Consider the following 26,840-nt stretch of genomic DNA (forward strand, 5'->3'; position numbering starts at 1 on the left):
GGAAAAGGCAGTGGGGCTGGAACTGTGTGCTTTGCACAGCCTGTGAGTTTTAAAAACGTCTGAGTGAATGCAGGAAGAGGGAAGAAGTAGAGGGGCTGAAAGTGTGTCCTTGTGCACAGGCTGTGAGTTTTAAAATGTCTGAATGAATCCAGGAAGAGGGAAGAGGCAGAAGAGCTAGAAGTGTCTGCGTGTGCACAGGCTGTGAGTTTTAAAACATCTGAGTGAATCCAAGAAGAGGGAAGAGGCAGAGGGGGTGGAACTGTGTGCTTTGCACGGGCTGTGAGATTTTAAAACGTCTGAGTTAATCCAGGAAGAGGGAAGAGGCAGAGGGGCTGGAACTGTGTGCTTTGCACGGCCTGTGAGTTTTAAAAACGTCTGAGTGAATCCAGGAACAGGGAAGAAGCAGAGGGGCTGAAAGTGTGTGCATAGGCTGTGAGTTTTAAAAACCTCTGAATGAATCCAGGAAGAGGGAAGAGGCAGAGGGGCTAGAAGTGTGTGCTTTGCACGGGCTGTGAGTTTTAAAAACGTCTGAGTGAATCCAGGAACAGGGAAGAAGCAGAGTGGCTGAAAGTGTGTGCACAGTCTGTGAGTTTTAAAAACGTCTGAGTGAATGCACGAAGAGGGAAAAGGCAGTGGGGCTGGAACTGTGTGCTTTGCACAGCCTGTGAGTTTTAAAAACGTCTGAGTGAATGCAGGAAGAGGGAAGAAGTAGAGGGGCTGAAAGTGTGTCCTTGTGCACAGGCTGTGAGTTTTAAAATGTCTGAATGAATCCAGGAAGAGGGAAGAGGCAGAAGAGCTAGAAGTGTCTGCGTGTGCACAGGCTGTGAGTTTTAAAACATCTGAGTGAATCCAAGAAGAGGGAAGAGGCAGAGGGGGTGGAACTGTGTGCTTTGCACGGGCTGTGAGATTTTAAAACGTCTGAGTTAATCCAGGAAGAGGGAAGAGGCAGAGGGGCTGGAACTGTGTGCTTTGCACGGCCTGTGAGTTTTAAAAACGTCTGAGTGAATCCAGGAACAGGGAAGAAGCAGAGGGGCTGAAAGTGTGTGCATAGGCTGTGAGTTTTAAAAACCTCTGAATGAATCCAGGAAGAGGGAAGAGGCAGAGGGGCTAGAAGTGTGTGCTTTGCACGGGCTGTGAGTTTTAAAAACGTCTGAGTGAATCCAGGAACAGGGAAGAAGCAGAGTGGCTGAAAGTGTGTGCACAGTCTGTGAGTTTTAAAAACGTCTGAGTGAATGCAGGAAGAGGGAAGAAGTAGAGCGGCTGAAAGTGTGTCCTTGTGCACAAGCTGTGAGTTTTAAAATGTCTGAATGAATCCAGGAACAGGGAAGAGGCAGAGCGGCTGGAAGTGTGTGTGTGTGCACAGGCTGTGAGTTTTAAAACGTCTGACTGAATCCAGGAAGAGGGAAGAGGCAGTGGGGCTGGAACTGTGTGCTTTGCACGGCCTGTGAGTTTTAAAAACGTCTGAGTGAATGCAGGAAGAGGGAAGAAGTAGAGGGGCTGAAAGTGTGTCCTTGTGCACAGGCTGTGAGTTTTAAAATGTCTGAATGAATCCAGGAACAGGGAAGAAGTAGAGGGGCTGAAAGTGTGTCCTTGTGCACAGGCTGTGAGTTTTAAAATGTCTGAATGAATCCAGGAAGAGGGAAGAGGCAGAAGAGCTAGAAGTGTCTGCGTGTGCACAGGCTGTGAGTTTTAAAACATCTGAGTGAATCCAAGAATAGGGAAGAGGCAGAGGGGGTGGAACTGTGTGCTTTGCACGGGCTGTGAGATTTTAAAACGTCTGATGGAATCCAGGAAGAGGGAAGAGGCAGAGGGGCTGGAACTGTGTGCTTTACATGGCCTGTGAGTTTTAAAAACGTCTGAGTGAATCCAGGAACAGGGAAGAAGCAGAGGGGTTGAAAGTGTGTGTGTGCGCACAGGCTGTGAGTTTTAAAAACTCTAATTGAATTCAGGAAGAGGGAGGAGGCCGAGGGGCTTGAAGTGTGTGTGCTTTGCACAGGCTGTGAGTTTTTAAAATGTCTGAGTGAATCCAGGAACAGGGAAGAGACAGAGGGGTTGGAAGTGTGTGTGCTTTGCACAGGCTGTGAGTTTTATAAACTCTAATTGAATTCAGGAAGAGGGAGGAGGCCGAGGGGCTTGAAGTGTGTGTGCTTTGCACAGGCTGTGAGTTTTAAAATCTCTGAGTGAATGCAGGAAGAGGGAAGAGGCAGTGGGGCTGGAAGTGTGTGCTTTGCACGGCCTGTAAGTTTTAAAAACGTCTGAGTGAATGCAGGAAGAGGGAAGAGGCAGAAGAGCTGGAAGTGTGTGTGCTTTGCACAGGCTGTGAGTTTTAAAACATCTGAGTGAATCCAAGAAGAGGGAAGAGGCAGAGGGCGTGGAAGTGTGTGTGTGTGCACAGGCTGTGAGTTTTAAAACGTCTGACTGAATCCAGGAAGAGGGAAGAGGCAGTGGGGCTGGAACTGTGTGCTTTGCACGGCCTGTGAGTTTTAAAAACGTCTGAGTGAATGTAGGAAGAGGGAAGAAGTAGAGGGGCTGAAAGTGTGTCCTTGTGCACAGGCTGTGAGTTTTAAAATGTCTGAATGAATCCAGGAACAGGGAAGAAGTAGAGGGGCTGAAAGTGTGTCCTTGTGCACAGGCTGTGAGTTTTAAAATGTCTGAATGAATCCAGGAAGAGGGAAGAGGCAGAAGAGCTAGAAGTGTCTGCGTGTGCACAGGCTGTGAGTTTTAAAACATCTGAGTGAATCCAAGAATAGGGAAGAGGCAGAGGGGGTGGAACTGTGTGCTTTGCACGGGCTGTGAGATTTTTAAACGTCTGATTGAATCCAGGAAGACGGAAGAGGCAGAGGGGCTGGAACTGTGTGCTTTACATGGCCTGTGAGTTTTAAAAACTTCTGAGTGAATCCAGGAACAGGGAAGAAGCAGAGGGGTTGAAAGTGTGTGTGTGCGCACAGGCTGTGAGTTTTAAAAACTCTAATTGAATGCAGGAAGAGGGAAGAGGCAGAGGGGCTGGAACTGTGTGTGCTTTGCACAGGCTGTGAGTTTTTAAAATGTCTGAGTGAATCCAGGAACAGGGAAGAGGCAGAGGGGTTGGAAGTGTGTGTGCTTTGCACAGGCTGTGAGTTTTATAAACTCTAATTGAATTCAGGAAGAGGGAGGAGGCCGAGGGGCTTGAAGTGTGTGTGCTTTGCACAGGCTGTGAGTTTTAAAATGTCTGAGTGAATTCAGGAAGAGGGAAGAGGCAGTGGGGCTGGAAGTGTGTGTGTGTTTGTGCGCACAGGCTGTGAGTTTTATAAACTCTAACTGAATCCAGGAAGAGGGAAGAGGCCGAGGGGCTGGAAGTGTGTGTGCTTTGCACAGTCTGTGAGTTTTAAAACATCTGACTGAATGCAGGAAGAGGGAAAAGGCAGTGGGGCTGGAACTGTGTGCTTTGCACGGCCTGTGAGTTTTAAAAACGTCTGAGTGAATTAGGGAAGAGGGAAGAGGCCGAGGGGCTGGAAGTGTGTGTCCTTGTGCACGGGCTGTGAGTTTTAAAATGCCTGAGTGAATCCAGGAAGAGGGACGAGGCAGAAGAGCTGGAAGTGTCTCCGTGTGCACAGGCTGTGAGTTTTAAAACATCTGAGTGAATCCAAGAAGAGGGAAGAGGCAGAGGGCGTGGAAGTGTGCGTGTGTGCACAGGCTGTGAGTTTTAAAACATCTGAGTGAATGCAGGAACAGGGAAGAAGCAGAGTGGCTGAAAGTGTGTGCACAGTCTGTGAGTTTTAAAAACGTCTGAGTTAATCCAGGAAGAGGGAAGAGGCAGAGGGGCTGGAACTGTGTGCTTTGCACGGCCTGTGAGTTTTAAAAACGTCTGAGTGAATCCAGGAACAGGGAAGAAGCAGAGGGGCTGAAAGTGTGTGCATAGGCTGTGAGTTTTAAAAACCTCTGAATGAATCCAGGAAGAGGGAAGAGGCAGAGGGGCTAGAAGTGTGTGCTTTGCACGGGCTGTGAGTTTTAAAAACGTCTGAGTGAATCCAGGAACAGGGAAGAAGCAGAGTGGCTGAAAGTGTGTGCACAGTCTGTGAGTTTTAAAAACGTCTGAGTGAATGCAGGAAGAGGGAAAAGGCAGTGGGGCTGGAACTGTGTGCTTTGCACAGCCTGTGAGTTTTAAAAACGTCTGAGTGAATGCAGGAAGAGGGAAGAGGCAGAAGAGCTGGAAGTGTGTGTGCTTTGCACAGGCTGTCAGTTGAATTCAGGAAGAGGGAAGAGGCCGAGGGGCTGGAAGTGTCTCCGTGTGCACAGGCTGTGAGTTTTAAAACATCTGAGTGAATGCAGGAACAGGGAAGAAGCAGAGGGGCTGAAAGTGTTGGCATAGGCTGTGAGTTTTAAAAACCTCTGAATGAATCCAGGAATAGGGAAGAGGCAGAGGGGCTGCAAGTGTGTCCGTGTGCACAGGCTTTGAGTTTTAAAATGTCTGAATGAATCCAGGAAGAGGGAAGAGGCAGTGCAGATGGAACTGTGTGCTTTGCATGGCCTTTGAGTTTTAAAAACGTCTGAGTGAATGCAGGAAGAGGGAAGAAGTAGAGGGGCTGAAAGTGTGTCCTTGTGCACAGGCTGTGAGTTTTAAAATGTCTGAATGAATCCAGGAAGAGGGAAGAGGCAGAAGAGCTAGAAGTGTCTGCGTGTGCACAGGCTGTGAGTTTTAAAACATCTGAGTGAATCCAAGAAGAGGGAAGAGGCAGAGGGGTTGAAAGTGTGTGTGTGCGCACAGGCTGTGAGTTTTAAAAACTCTAATTGAATTCAGGAAGAGGGAGGAGGCCGAGGGGCTTGAAGTGTGTGTGCTTTGCACAGGCTGTGAGTTTTTAAAATGTCTGAGTGAATCCAGGAACAGGGAAGAGACAGAGGGGTTGGAAGTGTGTGTGCTTTGCACAGGCTGTGAGTTTTATAAACTCTAATTGAATTCAGGAAGAGGGAGGAGGCCGAGGGGCTTGAAGTGTGTGTGCTTTGCACAGGCTGTGAGTTTTAAAATGTCTGAGTGAATGCAGGAAGAGGGAAGAGGCAGTGGGGCTGGAAGTGTGTGCTTTGCACGGCCTGTAAGTTTTAAAAACGTCTGAGTGAATGCAGGAAGAGGGAAGAGGCAGAAGAGCTGGAAGTGTGTGTGCTTTGCACAGGCTGTGAGTTTTAAAACATCTGAGTGAATCCAAGAAGAGGGAAGAGGCAGAGGGCGTGGAAGTGTGTGTGTGTGCACAGGCTGTGAGTTTTAAAACGTCTGACTGAATCCAGGAAGAGGGAAGAGGCAGTGGGGCTGGAACTGTGTGCTTTGCACGGCCTGTGAGTTTTAAAAACGTCTGAGTGAATGTAGGAAGAGGGAAGAAGTAGAGGGGCTGAAAGTGTGTCCTTGTGCACAGGCTGTGAGTTTTAAAATGTCTGAATGAATCCAGGAACAGGGAAGAAGTAGAGGGGCTGAAAGTGTGTCCTTGTGCACAGGCTGTGAGTTTTAAAATGTCTGAATGAATCCAGGAAGAGGGAAGAGGCAGAAGAGCTAGAAGTGTCTGCGTGTGCACAGGCTGTGAGTTTTAAAACATCTGAGTGAATCCAAGAATAGGGAAGAGGCAGAGGGGGTGGAACTCTGTGCTTTGCACGGGCTGTGAGATTTTTAAACGTCTGATTGAATCCAGGAAGAGGGAAGAGGCAGAGGGGCTGGAACTGTGTGCTTTACATGGCCTGTGAGTTTTAAAAACTTCTGAGTGAATCCAGGAACAGGGAAGAAGCAGAGGGGTTGAAAGTGTGTGTGTGCGCACAGGCTGTGAGTTTTAAAAACTCTAATTGAATGCAGGAAGAGGGAAGAGGCAGAGGGGCTGGAACTGTGTGTGCTTTGCACAGGCTGTGAGTTTTTAAAATGTCTGAGTGAATCCAGGAACAGGGAAGAGGCAGAGGGGTTGGAAGTGTGTGTGCTTTGCACAGGCTGTGAGTTTTATAAACTCTAATTGAATTCAGGAAGAGGGAGGAGGCCGAGGGGCTTGAAGTGTGTGTGCTTTGCACAGGCTGTGAGTTTTAAAATGTCTGAGTGAATTCAGGAAGAGGGAAGAGGCAGTGGGGCTGGAAGTGTGTGTGTGTTTGTGCGCACAGGCTGTGAGTTTTATAAACTCTAACTGAATCCAGGAAGAGGGAAGAGGCCGAGGGGCTGGAAGTGTGTGTGCTTTGCACAGTCTGTGAGTTTTAAAACATCTGACTGAATGCAGGAAGAGGGAAAAGGCAGTGGGGCTGGAACTGTGTGCTTTGCACGGCCTGTGAGTTTTAAAAACGTCTGAGTGAATTAGGGAAGAGGGAAGAGGCCGAGGGGCTGGAAGTGTGTGTCCTTGTGCACGGGCTGTGAGTTTTAAAATGCCTGAGTGAATCCAGGAAGAGGGACGAGGCAGAAGAGCTGGAAGTGTCTCCGTGTGCACAGGCTGTGAGTTTTAAAACATCTGAGTGAATCCAAGAAGAGGGAAGAGGCAGAGGGCGTGGAAGTGTGCGTGTGTGCACAGGCTGTGAGTTTTAAAACATCTGAGTGAATGCAGGAACAGGGAAGAAGCAGAGTGGCTGAAAGTGTGTGCACAGTCTGTGAGTTTTAAAAACGTCTGAGTTAATCCAGGAAGAGGGAAGAGGCAGAGGGGCTGGAACTGTGTGCTTTGCACGGCCTGTGAGTTTTAAAAACGTCTGAGTGAATCCAGGAACAGGGAAGAAGCAGAGGGGCTGAAAGTGTGTGCATAGGCTGTGAGTTTTAAAAACCTCTGAATGAATCCAGGAAGAGGGAAGAGGCAGAGGGGCTAGAAGTGTGTGCTTTGCACGGGCTGTGAGTTTTATAAACTCTAACTGAATCCAGGAAGAGGGAAGAGGCCGAGGGGCTGGAAGTGTGTGTGCTTTGCACAGTCTGTGAGTTTTAAAACATCTGACTGAATGCAGGAAGAGGGAAAAGGCAGTGGGGCTGGAACTGTGTGCTTTGCACGGCCTGTGAGTTTTAAAAACGTCTGAGTGAATTAGGGAAGAGGGAAGAGGCCGAGGGGCTGGAAGTGTGTGTCCTTGTGCACGGGCTGTGAGTTTTAAAATGCCTGAGTGAATCCAGGAAGAGGGACGAGGCAGAAGAGCTGGAAGTGTCTCCGTGTGCACAGGCTGTGAGTTTTAAAACATCTGAGTGAATCCAAGAAGAGGGAAGAGGCAGAGGGCGTGGAAGTGTGCGTGTGTGCACAGGCTGTGAGTTTTAAAACATCTGAGTGAATGCAGGAACAGGGAAGAAGCAGAGTGGCTGAAAGTGTGTGCACAGTCTGTGAGTTTTAAAAACGTCTGAGTTAATCCAGGAAGAGGGAAGAGGCAGAGGGGCTGGAACTGTGTGCTTTGCACGGCCTGTGAGTTTTAAAAACGTCTGAGTGAATCCAGGAACAGGGAAGAAGCAGAGGGGCTGAAAGTGTGTGCATAGGCTGTGAGTTTTAAAAACCTCTGAATGAATCCAGGAAGAGGGAAGAGGCAGAGGGGCTAGAAGTGTGTGCTTTGCACGGGCTGTGAGTTTTAAAAACGTCTGAGTGAATCCAGGAACAGGGAAGAAGCAGAGTGGCTGAAAGTGTGTGCACAGTCTGTGAGTTTTAAAAACGTCTGAGTGAATGCAGGAAGAGGGAAAAGGCAGTGGGGCTGGAACTGTGTGCTTTGCACAGCCTGTGAGTTTTAAAAACGTCTGAGTGAATGCAGGAAGAGGGAAGAGGCAGAAGAGCTGGAAGTGTGTGTGCTTTGCACAGGCTGTCAGTTGAATTCAGGAAGAGGGAAGAGGCCGAGGGGCTGGAAGTGTCTCCGTGTGCACAGGCTGTGAGTTTTAAAACATCTGAGTGAATGCAGGAACAGGGAAGAAGCAGAGGGGCTGAAAGTGTTGGCATAGGCTGTGAGTTTTAAAAACCTCTGAATGAATGCAGGAATAGGGAAGAGGCAGAGGGGCTGCAAGTGTGTCCGTGTGCACAGGCTTTGAGTTTTAAAATGTCTGAATGAATCCAGGAAGAGGGAAGAGGCAGTGCAGATGGAACTGTGTGCTTTGCATGGCCTTTGAGTTTTAAAAACGTCTGAGTGAATGCAGGAAGAGGGAAGAAGTAGAGGGGCTGAAAGTGTGTCCTTGTGCACAGGCTGTGAGTTTTAAAATGTCTGAATGAATCCAGGAAGAGGGAAGAGGCAGAAGAGCTAGAAGTGTCTGCGTGTGCACAGGCTGTGAGTTTTAAAACATCTGAGTGAATCCAAGAAGAGGGAAGAGGCAGAGGGGGTGGAACTGTGTGCTTTGCACGGGCTGTGAGATTTTAAAACGTCTGATTGAATCCAGGAAGAGGGAAGAGGCAGAGGGGCTGGAACTGTGTGCTTTACATGTCCTGTGAGTTTTAAAAACGTCTGAGTGAATGCAGGAAGAGGGAAGAAGTAGAGCGGCTGAAAGTGTGTCCTTGTGCACAGGCTGTGAGTTTTAAAATGTCTGAATGAATCCAGGAAGAGGGAAGAGGCAGAAGAGCTAGAAGTGTCTGCGTGTGCACAGGCTGTGAGTTTTAAAACATCTGAGTGAATCCAAGAAGAGGGAAGAGGCAGAGGGGGTGGAACTGTGTGCTTTGAACGGGCTGTGAGATTTTTAAACGTCTGATTGAATCCAGGAAGAGGGAAGAGGCAGAGGGGCTGGAACTGTGTGCTTTACATGGCCTGTGAGTTTTAAAAACTTCTGAGTGAATCCAGGAACAGGGAAGAAGCAGAGGGGTTGAAAGTGTGTGTGTGCGCACAGGCTGTGAGTTTTAAAAACTCTAATTGAATGCAGGAAGAGGGAAGAGGCAGAGGGGCTGGAACTGTGTGTGCTTTGCACAGGCTGTGAGTTTTATAAACTCTAATTGAATTCAGGAAGAGGGAGGAGGCCGAGGGGCTTGAAGTGTGTGTGCTTTGCACAGGCTGTGAGTTTTAAAATGTCTGAGTGAATTCAGGAAGAGGGAAGAGGCAGTGGGGCTGGAAGTGTGTGTGTGTTTGTGCGCACAGGCTGTGAGTTTTATAAACTCTAACTGAATCCAGGAAGAGGGAAGAGGCCGAGGGGCTGGAAGTGTGTGTGCTTTGCACAGTCTGTGAGTTTTAAAACATCTGACTGAATGCAGGAAGAGGGAAAAGGCAGTGGGGCTGGAACTGTGTGCTTTGCACGGCCTGTTAGTTTTAAAAACGTCTGAGTGAATTAGGGAAGAGGGAAGAGGCCGAGGGGCTGGAAGTGTGTGTCCTTGTGCACGGGCTGTGAGTTTTAAAATGCCTGAGTGAATCCAGGAAGAGGGACGAGGCAGAGGGGCTGGAACTGTGTGCTTTACATGACCTGTGAGTTTTAAAAACGTCTGAGTGAATGCAGGAAGAGGGAAGAAGTAGAGCGGCTGAAAGTGTGTCCTTGTGCACAGGCTGTGAGTTTTAAAATGTCTGAATGAATCCAGGAACAGGAAAGAGGCAGAGCGGCTGGAAGTGTGTGTGTGTGCACAGGCTGTGAGTTTTAAAACGTCTGACTGAATCCAGGAAGAGGGAAGAGGCAGTGGGGCTGGAACTGTGTGCTTTGCACGGCCTGTAAGTTTTAAAAACGTCTGAGTGAATGCAGGAAGAGGGAAGAGGCAGAAGAGCTGGAAGTGTGTGTGCTTTGCACAGGCTGTCAGTTGAATTCAGGAAGAGGGAAGAGGCCGAGGGGCTGGAAGTGTCTCCGTGTGCACAGGCTGTGAGTTTTAAAACATCTGAGTGAATGCAGGAACAGGGAAGAAGCAGAGGGGCTGAAAGTGTTGGCATAGGCTGTGAGTTTTAAAAACCTCTGAATGAATCCAGGAATAGGGAAGAGGCAGAGGGGCTGCAAGTGTGTCCGTGTGCACAGGCTTTGAGTTTTAAAATGTCTGAATGAATCCAGGAAGAGGGAAGAGGCAGTGCAGATGGAACTGTGTGCTTTGCATGGCCTTTGAGTTTTAAAAACGTCTGAGTGAATGCAGGAAGAGGGAAGAAGTAGAGGGGCTGAAAGTGTGTCCTTGTGCACAGGCTGTGAGTTTTAAAATGTCTGAATGAATCCAGGAAGAGGGAAGAGGCAGAAGAGCTAGAAGTGTCTGCGTGTGCACAGGCTGTGAGTTTTAAAACATCTGAGTGAATCCAAGAAGAGGGAAGAGGCAGAGGGGTTGAAAGTGTGTGTGTGCGCACAGGCTGTGAGTTTTAAAAACTCTAATTGAATTCAGGAAGAGGGAGGAGGCCGAGGGGCTTGAAGTGTGTGTGCTTTGCACAGGCTGTGAGTTTTTAAAATGTCTGAGTGAATCCAGGAACAGGGAAGAGACAGAGGGGTTGGAAGTGTGTGTGCTTTGCACAGGCTGTGAGTTTTATAAACTCTAATTGAATTCAGGAAGAGGGAGGAGGCCGAGGGGCTTGAAGTGTGTGTGCTTTGCACAGGCTGTGAGTTTTAAAATGTCTGAGTGAATGCAGGAAGAGGGAAGAGGCAGTGGGGCTGGAAGTGTGTGCTTTGCACGGCCTGTAAGTTTTAAAAACGTCTGAGTGAATGCAGGAAGAGGGAAGAGGCAGAAGAGCTGGAAGTGTGTGTGCTTTGCACAGGCTGTGAGTTTTAAAACATCTGAGTGAATCCAAGAAGAGGGAAGAGGCAGAGGGCGTGGAAGTGTGTGTGTGTGCACAGGCTGTGAGTTTTAAAACGTCTGACTGAATCCAGGAAGAGGGAAGAGGCAGTGGGGCTGGAACTGTGTGCTTTGCACGGCCTGTGAGTTTTAAAAACGTCTGAGTGAATGTAGGAAGAGGGAAGAAGTAGAGGGGCTGAAAGTGTGTCCTTGTGCACAGGCTGTGAGTTTTAAAATGTCTGAATGAATCCAGGAACAGGGAAGAAGTAGAGGGGCTGAAAGTGTGTCCTTGTGCACAGGCTGTGAGTTTTAAAATGTCTGAATGAATCCAGGAAGAGGGAAGAGGCAGAAGAGCTAGAAGTGTCTGCGTGTGCACAGGCTGTGAGTTTTAAAACATCTGAGTGAATCCAAGAATAGGGAAGAGGCAGAGGGGGTGGAACTCTGTGCTTTGCACGGGCTGTGAGATTTTTAAACGTCTGATTGAATCCAGGAAGAGGGAAGAGGCAGAGGGGCTGGAACTGTGTGCTTTACATGGCCTGTGAGTTTTAAAAACTTCTGAGTGAATCCAGGAACAGGGAAGAAGCAGAGGGGTTGAAAGTGTGTGTGTGCGCACAGGCTGTGAGTTTTAAAAACTCTAATTGAATGCAGGAAGAGGGAAGAGGCAGAGGGGCTGGAACTGTGTGTGCTTTGCACAGGCTGTGAGTTTTTAAAATGTCTGAGTGAATCCAGGAACAGGGAAGAGGCAGAGGGGTTGGAAGTGTGTGTGCTTTGCACAGGCTGTGAGTTTTATAAACTCTAATTGAATTCAGGAAGAGGGAGGAGGCCGAGGGGCTTGAAGTGTGTGTGCTTTGCACAGGCTGTGAGTTTTAAAATGTCTGAGTGAATTCAGGAAGAGGGAAGAGGCAGTGGGGCTGGAAGTGTGTGTGTGTTTGTGCGCACAGGCTGTGAGTTTTATAAACTCTAACTGAATCCAGGAAGAGGGAAGAGGCCGAGGGGCTGGAAGTGTGTGTGCTTTGCACAGTCTGTGAGTTTTAAAACATCTGACTGAATGCAGGAAGAGGGAAAAGGCAGTGGGGCTGGAACTGTGTGCTTTGCACGGCCTGTGAGTTTTAAAAACGTCTGAGTGAATTAGGGAAGAGGGAAGAGGCCGAGGGGCTGGAAGTGTGTGTCCTTGTGCACGGGCTGTGAGTTTTAAAATGCCTGAGTGAATCCAGGAAGAGGGACGAGGCAGAAGAGCTGGAAGTGTCTCCGTGTGCACAGGCTGTGAGTTTTAAAACATCTGAGTGAATCCAAGAAGAGGGAAGAGGCAGAGGGCGTGGAAGTGTGCGTGTGTGCACAGGCTGTGAGTTTTAAAACATCTGAGTGAATGCAGGAACAGGGAAGAAGCAGAGTGGCTGAAAGTGTGTGCACAGTCTGTGAGTTTTAAAAACGTCTGAGTTAATCCAGGAAGAGGGAAGAGGCAGAGGGGCTGGAACTGTGTGCTTTGCACGGCCTGTGAGTTTTAAAAACGTCTGAGTGAATCCAGGAACAGGGAAGAAGCAGAGGGGCTGAAAGTGTGTGCATAGGCTGTGAGTTTTAAAAACCTCTGAATGAATCCAGGAAGAGGGAAGAGGCAGAGGGGCTAGAAGTGTGTGCTTTGCACGGGCTGTGAGTTTTAAAAACGTCTGAGTGAATCCAGGAACAGGGAAGAAGCAGAGTGGCTGAAAGTGTTTGCACAGTCTGTGAGTTTTAAAAACGTCTGAGTGAATGCAGGAAGAGGGAAAAGGCAGTGGGGCTGGAACTGTGTGCTTTGCACAGCCTGTGAGTTTTAAAAACGTCTGAATGAATACAGGAAGAGGGAAGAAGTAGAGGGGCTGAAAGTGTGTCCTTGTGCACAGGCTGTGAGTTTTAAAATGTCTGAATGAATCCAGGAAGAGGGAAGAGGCAGAAGAGCTAGAAGTGTCTGCGTGTGCACAGGCTGTGAGTTTTAAAACATCTGAGTGAATCCAAGAAGAGGGAAGAGGCAGAGGGGGTGGATCTGTGTGCTTTGCACGGGCTGTGAGATTTTAAAACGTCTGATTGAATCCAGGAAGAGGGAAGAGGCAGAGGGGCTGGAACTGTGTGCTTTACATGGCCTGTGAGTTTTAAAAACGTCTGAGTGAATGCAGGAAGAGGGAAGAAGTAGAGCGGCTGAAAGTGTGTCCTTGTGCACAGGCTGTGAGTTTTAAAATGTCTGAATGAATCCAGGAACAGGGAAGAGGCAGAGCGGCTGGAAGTGTGTGTGTGTGCACAGGCTGTGAGTTTTAAAACGTCTGACTGAATCCAGGAAGAGGGAAGAGGCAGAAGTGCTAGAAGTGTCTGCGTGTGCACAGGCTGTGAGTTTTAAAACATCTGAGTGAATCCAAGAATAGGGAAGAGGCAGAGGGGGTGGAACTGTGTGCTTTGCACGGGCTGTGAGATTTTTAAACGTCTGATTGAATCCAGGAAGAGGGAAGAGGCAGAGGGGCTGGAACTGTGTGCTTTACATGGCCTGTGAGTTTTAAAAACTTCTGAGTGAATCCAGGAACAGGGAAGAAGCAGAGGGGTTGAAAGTGTGTGTGTGCGCACAGGCTGTGAGTTTTAAAAACTCTAATTGAATGCAGGAAGAGGGAAGAGGCAGAGGGGCTGGAACTGTGTGTGCTTTGCACAGGCTGTGAGTTTTTAAAATGTCTGAGTGAATCCAGGAACAGGGAAGAGGCAGAGGGGTTGGAAGTGTGTGTGCTTTGCACAGGCTGTGAGTTTTATAAACTCTAATTGAATTCAGGAAGAGGGAGGAGGCCGAGGGGCTTGAAGTGTGTGTGCTTTGCACAGGCTGTGAGTTTTAAAATGTCTGAGTGAATTCAGGAAGAGGGAAGAGGCAGTGGGGCTGGAAGTGTGTGTGTGTTTGTGCGCACAGGCTGTGAGTTTTATAAACTCTAATTGAATCCAGGAAGAGGGAAGAGGCCGAGGGGCTGGAAGTGTGTGTGCTTTGCACAGTCTGTGAGTTTTAAAACATCTGACTGAATGCAGGAAGAGGGAAAAGGCAGTGGGGCTGGAACTGTGTGCTTTGCACGGCCTGTGAGTTTTAAAAACGTCTGAGTGAATTCAGGAAGAGGGAAGAGGCCGAGGGGCTGGAAGTGTGTGTCCTTGTGCACGGGCTGTGAGTTTTAAAATGTCTGAGTGAATCCAGGAAGAGGGACGAGGCAGAAGAGCTGGAAGTGTCTCCGTGTGCACAGGCTGTGACTTTTAAATATGTCTGAGTGAATCCAGGAAGAGGGAAGAGGCAGACGTGCTGGAAGTGTATGCATGTGCAAAGGCTGTGAGTTTTAAAAATGTCTGAGTGAATCCAGGAAGAGGGAAGTGGCAGAAGGGCTGGAAGTGTGTGCAGGCTGTGAGTTTTAAAAACCTCTGAATGAATCCAGGAATAGGGAAGAGGCAGAGGGGCTGGAAGTGTGTTCGCGTGTACAGGCTTTGAGTTTTAAAAACTTCTGAATGAATCTAGGAAGAGGAACGAGGCAGAGGGGCTGGAACTGTGTGCTTTGCACGGCCTGTGAGTTTTTAAAACTCTGATTCAATCCAGGAAGAGGCAGAAGGTCTGGAGGTGTGTCCGTGTGCACAGGCTGTGATTTTTAAAAACTCCTGAGTGAATCCAGGAAGAGGAAAGAGGCAGAGGGGCTGGAAGTGTGTGTGTGTACAAGCTGTGAGTTTTAAAACGTCTGAGTGAATGCAGGAAGGGGGAAGAGGCAGAGGGGCTGGAAGTGTGTATGCTTTGCACAGGCTGTGAGTTTTAAAAACCTCTGAATCAATCAAGGAAGAGGAAAGAGGCAGAGGGGCTGGAATTGTGTGTGTCTACAAGCTGTGAGTTTTAAAACTTCTGAGTGAATCCAGGAAGAGGGACGAGGCAGAGGGGCTGGAGGTGTGTGTGTGTGCACAGGCTGTGAGTTTTAAAAATGTCTGAGTGAATCCAGGAAGAGGGAAGTGGCAGAAGGGCTGGAAGTGTGTGCTTTGCACGGCCTGTGAGTTTTTAAAACGTCTGAGTGAATGCAGGAAGAGGGAAGAGGCAGAGGGGCTGGAAGTGTGTTCGTGTGCACAGGCTTTGAGTTTTAAAACGTCTGAGGGAATCCAGGAAGAGGGAAGAGACAGAAGGGCTGGAAGTGTGCGTTTACGCACAGGCTCTGAGTTTTAAAAACCTCTGAATGAATCCAGGAACAGGGAAGAAGCAGAGGGGATAAAGTGTGTGCTGTGCACAGCCTGTTAGTTTTAAAAATGTCTGAGTGAATGGAGGAACAGGAAAGAGGCAGAGGGGCTGGAAGTGTCTATGCTTTGCACAGGCTGTGAGTTTTAAAAACCTCTGAATGAATCCAGGAACAGGGAAGAAGCAGAGGGGATAAAGTGTGTGCTGTGCACAGCCTGTTAGTTTTAAAAATGTCTGAGTGAATGGAGGAACAGGAAAGAGGCAGAGGGGCTGGAAGTGTCTATGCTTTGCACAGGCTGTGAGTTTTAAAAACCTCTGAATGAATCCAGGAAGAGGGAAGAGGCAGAGGGGCTAGAAGTGTGTGCTTTGCACGGGCTGTGAGTTTTAAAAACGTCTGAGTGAATCCAGGAAGAGGGAAGAGGCAGTGGGGCTGAAAGTGTGTGCATAGGCTGTGAGTTTTAAAAACCTCTGAATGAATCCAGGAAGAGGGAAGAGGCAGAGGGGCTAGAAGTGTGTGCTTTGCACGGGCTGTGAGTTTTAAAAACGTCTGAGTGAATGCAGGAAGAGGGAAGAGGCAGTGGGGCTGGAACTGTGTGCTTTGCACAGCCTGTGAGTTTTAAAAACGTCTGAGTGAATGCAGGAAGAGGAAGAAGTAGAGGGGCTGAAAGTGTGTCCTTGTGCACAGGCTGTGAGTTTTAAAATGTCTGAATGAATCCAGGAACAGGGAAGAGGCAGAGGGGCTGGAAGTGTGTGTGTGTGCACAGGCTGTGAGTTTTAAAACGTCTGACTGAATCCAGGAAGAGGGAAGAGGCAGTGGGGCTGGAACTGTGTGCTTTGCACGGCCTGTGAGTTTTAAAAACGTCTGAATGAATGCAGGAAGAGGGAAGAAGTAGAGGGGCTGAAAGTGTGTCCTTGTGCACAGGCTGTGAGTTTTAAAATGTCTGAATGAATCCAGGAACAGGGAAGAAGTAGAGGGGCTGAAAGTGTGTCCTTGTGCACAGGCTGTGAGTTTTAAAATGTCTGAATGAATCCAGGAAGAGGGAAGAGGCAGAAGAGCTAGAAGTGTCTGCGTGTGCACAGGCTGTGAGTTTTAAAACATCTGAGTGAATCCAAGAAGAGGGAAGAGGCAGAGGGGGTGGATCTGTGTGCTTTGCACGGGCTGTGAGATTTTAAAACGTCTGATTGAATCCAGGAAGAGGGAAGAGGCAGAGGGGCTGGAACTGTGTGCTTTACATGGCCTGTGAGTTTTAAAAACGTCTGAGTGAATGCAGGAAGAGGGAAGAAGTAGAGCGGCTGAAAGTGTGTCCTTGTGCACAGGCTGTGAGTTTTAAAATGTCTGAATGAATCCAGGAACAGGGAAGAGGCAGAGCGGCTGGAAGTGTGTGTGTGTGCACAGGCTGTGAGTTTTAAAACGTCTGACTGAATCCAGGAAGAGGGAAGAGGCAGAAGTGCTAGAAGTGTCTGCGTGTGCACAGGCTGTGAGTTTTAAAACATCTGAGTGAATCCAAGAATAGGGAAGAGGCAGAGGGGGTGGAACTGTGTGCTTTGCACGGGCTGTGAGATTTTTAAACGTCTGATTGAATCCAGGAAGAGGGAAGAGGCAGAGGGGCTGGAACTGTGTGCTTTACATGGCCTGTGAGTTTTAAAAACTTCTGAGTGAATCCAGGAACAGGGAAGAAGCAGAGGGGTTGAAAGTGTGTGTGTGCGCACAGGCTGTGAGTTTTAAAAACTCTAATTGAATGCAGGAAGAGGGAAGAGGCAGAGGGGCTGGAACTGTGTGTGCTTTGCACAGGCTGTGAGTTTTTAAAATGTCTGAGTGAATCCAGGAACAGGGAAGAGGCAGAGGGGTTGGAAGTGTGTGTGCTTTGCACAGGCTGTGAGTTTTATAAACTCTAATTGAATTCAGGAAGAGGGAGGAGGCCGAGGGGCTTGAAGTGTGTGTGCTTTGCACAGGCTGTGAGTTTTAAAATGTCTGAGTGAATTCAGGAAGAGGGAAGAGGCAGTGGGGCTGGAAGTGTGTGTGTGTTTGTGCGCACAGGCTGTGAGTTTTATAAACTCTAATTGAATCCAGGAAGAGGGAAGAGGCCGAGGGGCTGGAAGTGTGTGTGCTTTGCACAGTCTGTGAGTTTTAAAACATCTGACTGAATGCAGGAAGAGGGAAAAGGCAGTGGGGCTGGAACTGTGTGCTTTGCACGGCCTGTGAGTTTTAAAAACGTCTGAGTGAATTCAGGAAGAGGGAAGAGGCCGAGGGGCTGGAAGTGTGTGTCCTTGTGCACGGGCTGTGAGTTTTAAAATGTCTGAGTGAATCCAGGAAGAGGGACGAGGCAGAAGAGCTGGAAGTGTCTCCGTGTGCACAGGCTGTGACTTTTAAATATGTCTGAGTGAATCCAGGAAGAGGGAAGAGGCAGACGTGCTGGAAGTGTATGCATGTGCAAAGGCTGTGAGTTTTAAAAATGTCTGAGTGAATCCAGGAAGAGGGAAGTGGCAGAAGGGCTGGAAGTGTGTGCAGGCTGTGAGTTTTAAAAACCTCTGAATGAATCCAGGAATAGGGAAGAGGCAGAGGGGCTGGAAGTGTGTTCGCGTGTACAGGCTTTGAGTTTTAAAAACCTCTGAATGAATCTAGGAAGAGGAATGAGGCAGAGGGGCTGGAACTGTGTGCTTTGCACGGCCTGTGAGTTTTTAAAACTCTGATTCAATCCAGGAAGAGGCAGAAGGTCTGGAGGTGTGTCCGTGTGCACAGGCTGTGATTTTTAAAAACTCCTGAGTGAATCCAGGAAGAGGAAAGAGGCAGAGGGGCTGGAAGTGTGTGTGTGTACAAGCTGTGAGTTTTAAAACGTCTGAGTGAATGCAGGAAGGGGGAAGAGGCAGAGGGGCTGGAAGTGTGTATGCTTTGCACAGGCTGTGAGTTTTAAAAACCTCTGAATCAATCAAGGAAGAGGAAAGAGGCAGAGGGGCTGGAATTGTGTGTGTCTACAAGCTGTGAGTTTTAAAACTTCTGAGTGAATCCAGGAAGAGGGACGAGGCAGAGGGGCTGGAGGTGTGTGTGTGTGCACAGGCTGTGAGTTTTAAAAATGTCTGAGTGAATCCAGGAAGAGGGAAGTGGCAGAAGGGCTGGAAGTGTGTGCTTTGCACGGCCTGTGAGTTTTTAAAACGTCTGAGTGAATGCAGGAAGAGGGAAGAGGCAGAGGGGCTGGAAGTGTGTTCGTGTGCACAGGCTTTGAGTTTTAAAACGTCTGAGGGAATCCAGGAAGAGGGAAGAGACAGAAGGGCTGGAAGTGTGCGTTTACGCACAGGCTCTGAGTTTTAAAAACCTCTGAATGAATCCAGGAACAGGGAAGAAGCAGAGGGGATAAAGTGTGTGCTGTGCACAGCCTGTTAGTTTTAAAAATGTCTGAGTGAATGGAGGAACAGGAAAGAGGCAGAGGGGCTGGAAGTGTCTATGCTTTGCACAGGCTGTGAGTTTTAAAAACCTCTGAATGAATCCAGGAACAGGGAAGAAGCAGAGGGGATAAAGTGTGTGCTGTGCACAGCCTGTTAGTTTTAAAAATGTCTGAGTGAATGGAGGAACAGGAAAGAGGCAGAGGTGCTGGAAGTGTCTATGCTTTGCACAGGCTGTGAGTTTTAAAAACCTCTGAATGAATCCAGGAAGAGGGAAGAGGCAGAGGGGCTAGAAGTGTGTGCTTTGCACGGGCTGTGAGTTTTAAAAACGTCTGAGTGAATCCAGGAAGAGGGAAGAGGCAGAGGGGCTGGAACTGTGTGTGCTTTGCACAGGCTGTGAGTTTTTAAAATGTCTGAGTGAATCCAGGAACAGGGAAGAGGCAGAGGGGTTGGAAGTGTGTGTGCTTTGCACAGGCTGTGAGTTTTATAAACTCTAATTGAATTCAGGAAGAGGGAGGAGGCCGAGGGGCTTGAAGTGTGTGTGCTTTGCACAGGCTGTGAGTTTTAAAATGTCTGAGTGAATTCAGGAAGAGGGAAGAGGCAGTGGGGCTGGAAGTGTGTGTGTGTTTGTGCGCACAGGCTGTGAGTTTTATAAACTCTAATTGAATCCAGGAAGAGGGAAGAGGCCGAGGGGCTGGAAGTGTGTGTGCTTTGCACAGTCTGTGAGTTTTAAAACATCTGACTGAATGCAGGAAGAGGGAAAAGGCAGTGGGGCTGGAACTGTGTGCTTTGCACGGCCTGTGAGTTTTAAAAACGTCTGAGTGAATTCAGGAAGAGGGAAGAGGCCGAGGGGCTGGAAGTGTGTGTCCTTGTGCACGGGCTGTGAGTTTTAAAATGTCTGAGTGAATCCAGGAAGAGGGACGAGGCAGAAGAGCTGGAAGTGTCTCCGTGTGCACAGGCTGTGAGTTTTAAAACATCTGAGTGAATCCAAGAAGAGGGAAGAGGCAGAGGGGGTGGAAGTGTGCGTGTGTGCACAGGCTGTGAGTTTTAAAACATCTGAGTGAATGCAGGAACAGGGAAGAAGCAGAGTGGCTGAAAGTGTGTGCACAGTCTGTGAGTTTTAAAAACGTCTGAGTTAATCCTGGAAGAGGGAAGAGGCAGAGGGGCTGGAACTGTGTGCTTTGCACGGCCTGTGAGTTTTAAAAACGTCTGAGTGAATCCAGGAACAGGGAAGAAGCAGAGGGGCTGAAAGTGTGTGCATAGGCTGTGAGTTTTAAAAACCTCTGAATGAATCCAGGAAGAGGGAAGAGGCAGAGGGGCTAGAAGTGTGTGCTTTGCACGGGCTGTGAGTTTTAAAAACGTCTGAGTGAATCCAGGAACAGGGAAGAAGCAGAGTGGCTGAAAGTGTTTGCACAGTCTGTGAGTTTTAAAAACGTCTGAGTGAATGCAGGAAGAGGGAAAAGGCAGTGGGGCTGGAACTGTGTGCTTTGCACAGCCTGTGAGTTTTAAAAACGTCTGAATGAATACAGGAAGAGGGAAGAAGTAGAGGGGCTGAAAGTGTGTCCTTGTGCACAGGCTGTGAGTTTTAAAATGTCTGAATGAATCCAGGAAGAGGGAAGAGGCAGAAGAGCTAGAAGTGTCTGCGTGTGCACAGGCTGTGAGTTTTAAAACATCTGAGTGAATCCAAGAAGAGGGAAGAGGCAGAGGGGGTGGATCTGTGTGCTTTGCACGGGCTGTGAGATTTTAAAACGTCTGATTGAATCCAGGAAGAGGGAAGAGGCAGAGGGGCTGGAACTGTGTGCTTTACATGGCCTGTGAGTTTTAAAAACGTCTGAGTGAATGCAGGAAGAGGGAAGAAGTAGAGCGGCTGAAAGTGTGTCCTTGTGCACAGGCTGTGAGTTTTAAAATGTCTGAATGAATCCAGGAACAGGGAAGAGGCAGAGCGGCTGGAAGTGTGTGTGTGTGCACAGGCTGTGAGTTTTAAAACGTCTGACTGAATCCAGGAAGAGGGAAGAGGCAGAAGTGCTAGAAGTGTCTGCGTGTGCACAGGCTGTGAGTTTTAAAACATCTGAGTGAATCCAAGAATAGGGAAGAGGCAGAGGGGGTGGAACTGTGTGCTTTGCACGGGCTGTGAGATTTTTAAACGTCTGATTGAATCCAGGAAGAGGGAAGAGGCAGAGGGGCTGGAACTGTGTGCTTTACATGGCCTGTGAGTTTTAAAAACTTCTGAGTGAATCCAGGAACAGGGAAGAAGCAGAGGGGTTGAAAGTGTGTGTGTGCGCACAGGCTGTGAGTTTTAAAAACTCTAATTGAATGCAGGAAGAGGGAAGAGGCAGAGGGGTTGGAAGTGTGTGTGCTTTGCACAGGCTGTGAGTTTTATAAACTCTAATTGAATTCAGGAAGAGGGAGGAGGCCGAGGGGCTTGAAGTGTGTGTGCTTTGCACAGGCTGTGAGTTTTAAAATGTCTGAGTGAATTCAGGAAGAGGGAAGAGGCAGTGGGGCTGGAAGTGTGTGTGTGTTTGTGCGCACAGGCTGTGAGTTTTATAAACTCTAATTGAATCCAGGAAGAGGGAAGAGGCCGAGGGGCTGGAAGTGTGTGTGCTTTGCACAGTCTGTGAGTTTTAAAACATCTGACTGAATGCAGGAAGAGGGAAAAGGCAGTGGGGCTGGAACTGTGTGCTTTGCACGGCCTGTGAGTTTTAAAAACGTCTGAGTGAATTCAGGAAGAGGGAAGAGGCCGAGGGGCTGGAAGTGTGTGTCCTTGTGCACGGGCTGTGAGTTTTAAAATGTCTGAGTGAATCCAGGAAGAGGGACGAGGCAGAAGAGCTGGAAGTGTCTCCGTGTGCACAGGCTGTGACTTTTAAATATGTCTGAGTGAATCCAGGAAGAGGGAAGAGGCAGACGTGCTGGAAGTGTATGCATGTGCAAAGGCTGTGAGTTTTAAAAATGTCTGAGTGAATCCAGGAAGAGGGAAGTGGCAGAAGGGCTGGAAGTGTGTGCAGGCTGTGAGTTTTAAAAACCTCTGAATGAATCCAGGAATAGGGAAGAGGCAGAGGGGCTGGAAGTGTGTTCGCGTGTACAGGCTTTGAGTTTTAAAAACTTCTGAATGAATCTAGGAAGAGGAACGAGGCAGAGGGGCTGGAACTGTGTGCTTTGCACGGCCTGTGAGTTTTTAAAACTCTGATTCAATCCAGGAAGAGGCAGAAGGTCTGGAGGTGTGTCCGTGTGCACAGGCTGTGATTTTTAAAAACTCCTGAGTGAATCCAGGAAGAGGAAAGAGGCAGAGGGGCTGGAAGTGTGTGTGTGTACAAGCTGTGAGTTTTAAAACGTCTGAGTGAATGCAGGAAGGGGGAAGAGGCAGAGGGGCTGGAAGTGTGTATGCTTTGCACAGGCTGTGAGTTTTAAAAACCTCTGAATCAATCAAGGAAGAGGAAAGAGGCAGAGGGGCTGGAATTGTGTGTGTCTACAAGCTGTGAGTTTTAAAACTTCTGAGTGAATCCAGGAAGAGGGACGAGGCAGAGGGGCTGGAGGTGTGTGTGTGTGCACAGGCTGTGAGTTTTAAAAATGTCTGAGTGAATCCAGGAAGAGGGAAGTGGCAGAAGGGCTGGAAGTGTGTGCTTTGCACGGCCTGTGAGTTTTTAAAACGTCTGAGTGAATGCAGGAAGAGGGAAGAGGCAGAGGGGCTGGAAGTGTGTTCGTGTGCACAGGCTTTGAGTTTTAAAACGTCTGAGGGAATCCAGGAAGAGGGAAGAGACAGAAGGGCTGGAAGTGTGCGTTTACGCACAGGCTCTGAGTTTTAAAAACCTCTGAATGAATCCAGGAACAGGGAAGAAGCAGAGGGGATAAAGTGTGTGCTGTGCACAGCCTGTTAGTTTTAAAAATGTCTGAGTGAATGGAGGAACAGGAAAGAGGCAGAGGGGCTGGAAGTGTCTATGCTTTGCACAGGCTGTGAGTTTTAAAAACCTCTGAATGAATCCAGGAACAGGGAAGAAGCAGAGGGGATAAAGTGTGTGCTGTGCACAGCCTGTTAGTTTTAAAAATGTCTGAGTGAATGGAGGAACAGGAAAGAGGCAGAGGGGCTGGAAGTGTCTATGCTTTGCACAGGCTGTGAGTTTTAAAAACCTCTGAATGAATCCAGGAAGAGGGAAGAGGCAGAGGGGCTAGAAGTGTGTGCTTTGCACGGGCTGTGAGTTTTAAAAACGTCTGAGTGAATCCAGGAAGAGGGAAGAGGCAGTGGGGCTGAAAGTGTGTGCATAGGCTGTGAGTTTTAAAAACCTCTGAATGAATCCAGGAAGAGGGAAGAGGCAGAGGGGCTAGAAGTGTGTGCTTTGCACGGGCTGTGAGTTTTAAAAACGTCTGAGTGAATGCAGGAAGAGGGAAGAGGCAGTGGGGCTGGAACTGTGTGCTTTGCACAGCCTGTGAGTTTTAAAAACGTCTGAGTGAATGCAGGAAGAGGAAGAAGTAGAGGGGCTGAAAGTGTGTCCTTGTGCACAGGCTGTGAGTTTTAAAATGTCTGAATGAATCCAGGAACAGGGAAGAGGCAGAGGGGCTGGAAGTGTGTGTGTGTGCACAGGCTGTGAGTTTTAAAACGTCTGACTGAATCCAGGAAGAGGGAAGAGGCAGTGGGGCTGGAACTGTGTGCTTTGCACGGCCTGTGAGTTTTAAAAACGTCTGAATGAATGCAGGAAGAGGGAAGAAGTAGAGGGGCTGAAAGTGTGTCCTTGTGCACAGGCTGTGAGTTTTAAAATGTCTGAATGAATCCAGGAACAGGGAAGAAGTAGAGGGGCTGAAAGTGTGTCCTTGTGCACAGGCTGTGAGTTTTAAAATGTCTGAATGAATCCAGGAAGAGGGAAGAGGCAGAAGAGCTAGAAGTGTCTGCGTGTGCACAGGCTGTGAGTTTTAAAACATCTGAGTGAATCCAAGAAGAGGGAAGAGGCAGAGGGGGTGGATCTGTGTGCTTTGCACGGGCTGTGAGATTTTAAAACGTCTGATTGAATCCAGGAAGAGGGAAGAGGCAGAGGGGCTGGAACTGTGTGCTTTACATGGCCTGTGAGTTTTAAAAACGTCTGAGTGAATGCAGGAAGAGGGAAGAAGTAGAGCGGCTGAAAGTGTGTCCTTGTGCACAGGCTGTGAGTTTTAAAATGTCTGAATGAATCCAGGAACAGGGAAGAGGCAGAGCGGCTGGAAGTGTGTGTGTGTGCACAGGCTGTGAGTTTTAAAACGTCTGACTGAATCCAGGAAGAGGGAAGAGGCAGAAGTGCTAGAAGTGTCTGCGTGTGCACAGGCTGTGAGTTTTAAAACATCTGAGTGAATCCAAGAATAGGGAAGAGGCAGAGGGGGTGGAACTGTGTGCTTTGCACGGGCTGTGAGATTTTTAAACGTCTGATTGAATCCAGGAAGAGGGAAGAGGCAGAGGGGCTGGAACTGTGTGCTTTACATGGCCTGTGAGTTTTAAAAACTTCTGAGTGAATCCAGGAACAGGGAAGAAGCAGAGGGGTTGAAAGTGTGTGTGTGCGCACAGGCTGTGAGTTTTAAAAACTCTAATTGAATGCAGGAAGAGGGAAGAGGCAGAGGGGCTGGAACTGTGTGTGCTTTGCACAGGCTGTGAGTTTTTAAAATGTCTGAGTGAATCCAGGAACAGGGAAGAGGCAGAGGGGTTGGAAGTGTGTGTGCTTTGCACAGGCTGTGAGTTTTATAAACTCTAATTGAATTCAGGAAGAGGGAGGAGGCCGAGGGGCTTGAAGTGTGTGTGCTTTGCACAGGCTGTGAGTTTTAAAATGTCTGAGTGAATTCAGGAAGAGGGAAGAGGCAGTGGGGCTGGAAGTGTGTGTGTGTTTGTGCGCACAGGCTGTGAGTTTTATAAACTCTAATTGAATCCAGGAAGAGGGAAGAGGCCGAGGGGCTGGAAGTGTGTGTGCTTTGCACAGTCTGTGAGTTTTAAAACATCTGACTGAATGCAGGAAGAGGGAAAAGGCAGTGGGGCTGGAACTGTGTGCTTTGCACGGCCTGTGAGTTTTAAAAACGTCTGAGTGAATTCAGGAAGAGGGAAGAGGCCGAGGGGCTGGAAGTGTGTGTCCTTGTGCACGGGCTGTGAGTTTTAAAATGTCTGAGTGAATCCAGGAAGAGGGACGAGGCAGAAGAGCTGGAAGTGTCTCCGTGTGCACAGGCTGTGACTTTTAAATATGTCTGAGTGAATCCAGGAAGAGGGAAGAGGCAGACGTGCTGGAAGTGTATGCATGTGCAAAGGCTGTGAGTTTTAAAAATGTCTGAGTGAATCCAGGAAGAGGGAAGTGGCAGAAGGGCTGGAAGTGTGTGCAGGCTGTGAGTTTTAAAAACCTCTGAATGAATCCAGGAATAGGGAAGAGGCAGAGGGGCTGGAAGTGTGTTCGCGTGTACAGGCTTTGAGTTTTAAAAACCTCTGAATGAATCTAGGAAGAGGAATGAGGCAGAGGGGCTGGAACTGTGTGCTTTGCACGGCCTGTGAGTTTTTAAAACTCTGATTCAATCCAGGAAGAGGCAGAAGGTCTGGAGGTGTGTCCGTGTGCACAGGCTGTGATTTTTAAAAACTCCTGAGTGAATCCAGGAAGAGGAAAGAGGCAGAGGGGCTGGAAGTGTGTGTGTGTACAAGCTGTGAGTTTTAAAACGTCTGAGTGAATGCAGGAAGGGGGAAGAGGCAGAGGGGCTGGAAGTGTGTATGCTTTGCACAGGCTGTGAGTTTTAAAAACCTCTGAATCAATCAAGGAAGAGGAAAGAGGCAGAGGGGCTGGAATTGTGTGTGTCTACAAGCTGTGAGTTTTAAAACTTCTGAGTGAATCCAGGAAGAGGGACGAGGCAGAGGGGCTGGAGGTGTGTGTGTGTGCACAGGCTGTGAGTTTTAAAAATGTCTGAGTGAATCCAGGAAGAGGGAAGTGGCAGAAGGGCTGGAAGTGTGTGCTTTGCACGGCCTGTGAGTTTTTAAAACGTCTGAGTGAATGCAGGAAGAGGGAAGAGGCAGAGGGGCTGGAAGTGTGTTCGTGTGCACAGGCTTTGAGTTTTAAAACGTCTGAGGGAATCCAGGAAGAGGGAAGAGACAGAAGGGCTGGAAGTGTGCGTTTACGCACAGGCTCTGAGTTTTAAAAACCTCTGAATGAATCCAGGAACAGGGAAGAAGCAGAGGGGATAAAGTGTGTGCTGTGCACAGCCTGTTAGTTTTAAAAATGTCTGAGTGAATGGAGGAACAGGAAAGAGGCAGAGGGGCTGGAAGTGTCTATGCTTTGCACAGGCTGTGAGTTTTAAAAACCTCTGAATGAATCCAGGAACAGGGAAGAAGCAGAGGGGATAAAGTGTGTGCTGTGCACAGCCTGTTAGTTTTAAAAATGTCTGAGTGAATGGAGGAACAGGAAAGAGGCAGAGGTGCTGGAAGTGTCTATGCTTTGCACAGGCTGTGAGTTTTAAAAACCTCTGAATGAATCCAGGAAGAGGGAAGAGGCAGAGGGGCTAGAAGTGTGTGCTTTGCACGGGCTGTGAGTTTTAAAAACGTCTGAGTGAATCCAGGAAGAGGGAAGAGGCAGTGGGGCTGAAAGTGTGTGCATAGGCTGTGAGTTTTAAAAACCTCTGAATGAATCCAGGAAGAGGGACGAGGCAGAGGGGCTAGAAGTGTGTGCTTTGCACGGGCTGTGAGTTTTAAAAACGTCTGAGTGAATGCAGGAAGAGGGAAGAGGCAGTGGGGCTGGAACTGTGTGCTTTGCACAGCCTGTGAGTTTTAAAAACGTCTGAGTGAATGCAGGAAGAGGAAAGAAGTAGAGGGGCTGAAAGTGTGTCCTTGTGCACAGGCTGTGAGTTTTAAAATGTCTGAATGAATCCAGGAACAGGGAAGAGGCAGAGGGGCTGGAAGTGTGTGTGTGTGCACAGGCTGTGAGTTTTAAAACGTCTGACTGAATCCAGGAAGAGGGAAGAGGCAGTGGGGCTGGAACTGTGTGCTTTGCACGGCCTGTGAGTTTTAAAAACGTCTGAATGAATGCAGGAAGAGGGAAGAAGTAGAGGGGCTGAAAGTGTGTCCTTGTGCACAGGCTGTGAGTTTTAAAATGTCTGAATGAATCCAGGAACAGGGAAGAAGTAGAGGGGCTGAAAGTGTGTCCTTGTGCACAGGCTGTGAGTTTTAAAATGTCTGAATGAATCCAGGAAGAGGGAAGAGGCAGAAGAGCTAGAAGTGTCTGCGTGTGCACAGGCTGTGAGTTTTAAAACATCTGAGTGAATCCAAGAAGAGGGAAGAGGCAGAGGGGGTGGAACTGTGTGCTTTGCACGGGCTGTGAGATTTTAAAACGTCTGATTGAATCCAGGAAGAGGGAAGAGGCAGAGGGGCTAGAACTGTGTGCTTTACATGGCCTGTCAGTTTTAAAATCGTCTGAGTGAATCCAGGAACAGGGAAGAAGCAGAGGGGTTGAAAGTGTGTGTGTGCGCACAGGCTGTGAGTTTTAAAAACTCTAATTGAATGCAGGAAGAGGGAAGAGGCAGAGGGGCTGGAACTGTGTGTGCTTTGCACAGGCTGTGAGTTTTTAAAATGTCTGAGTGAATCCAGGAACAGGGAAGAGGCAGAGGGGTTGGAAGTGTGTGTGCTTTGCACAGGCTGTGAGTTTTATAAACTCTAATTGAATTCAGGAAGAGGGAGGAGGCCGAGGGGCTTGAAGTGTGTGTGCTTTGCACAGGCTGTG

This window comes from Natrix helvetica, assembly GCF_964273705.1.
Source record: "Natrix helvetica genome assembly, chromosome: W".
Classification (NCBI taxonomy): domain Eukaryota; kingdom Metazoa; phylum Chordata; class Lepidosauria; order Squamata; family Natricidae; genus Natrix; species Natrix helvetica.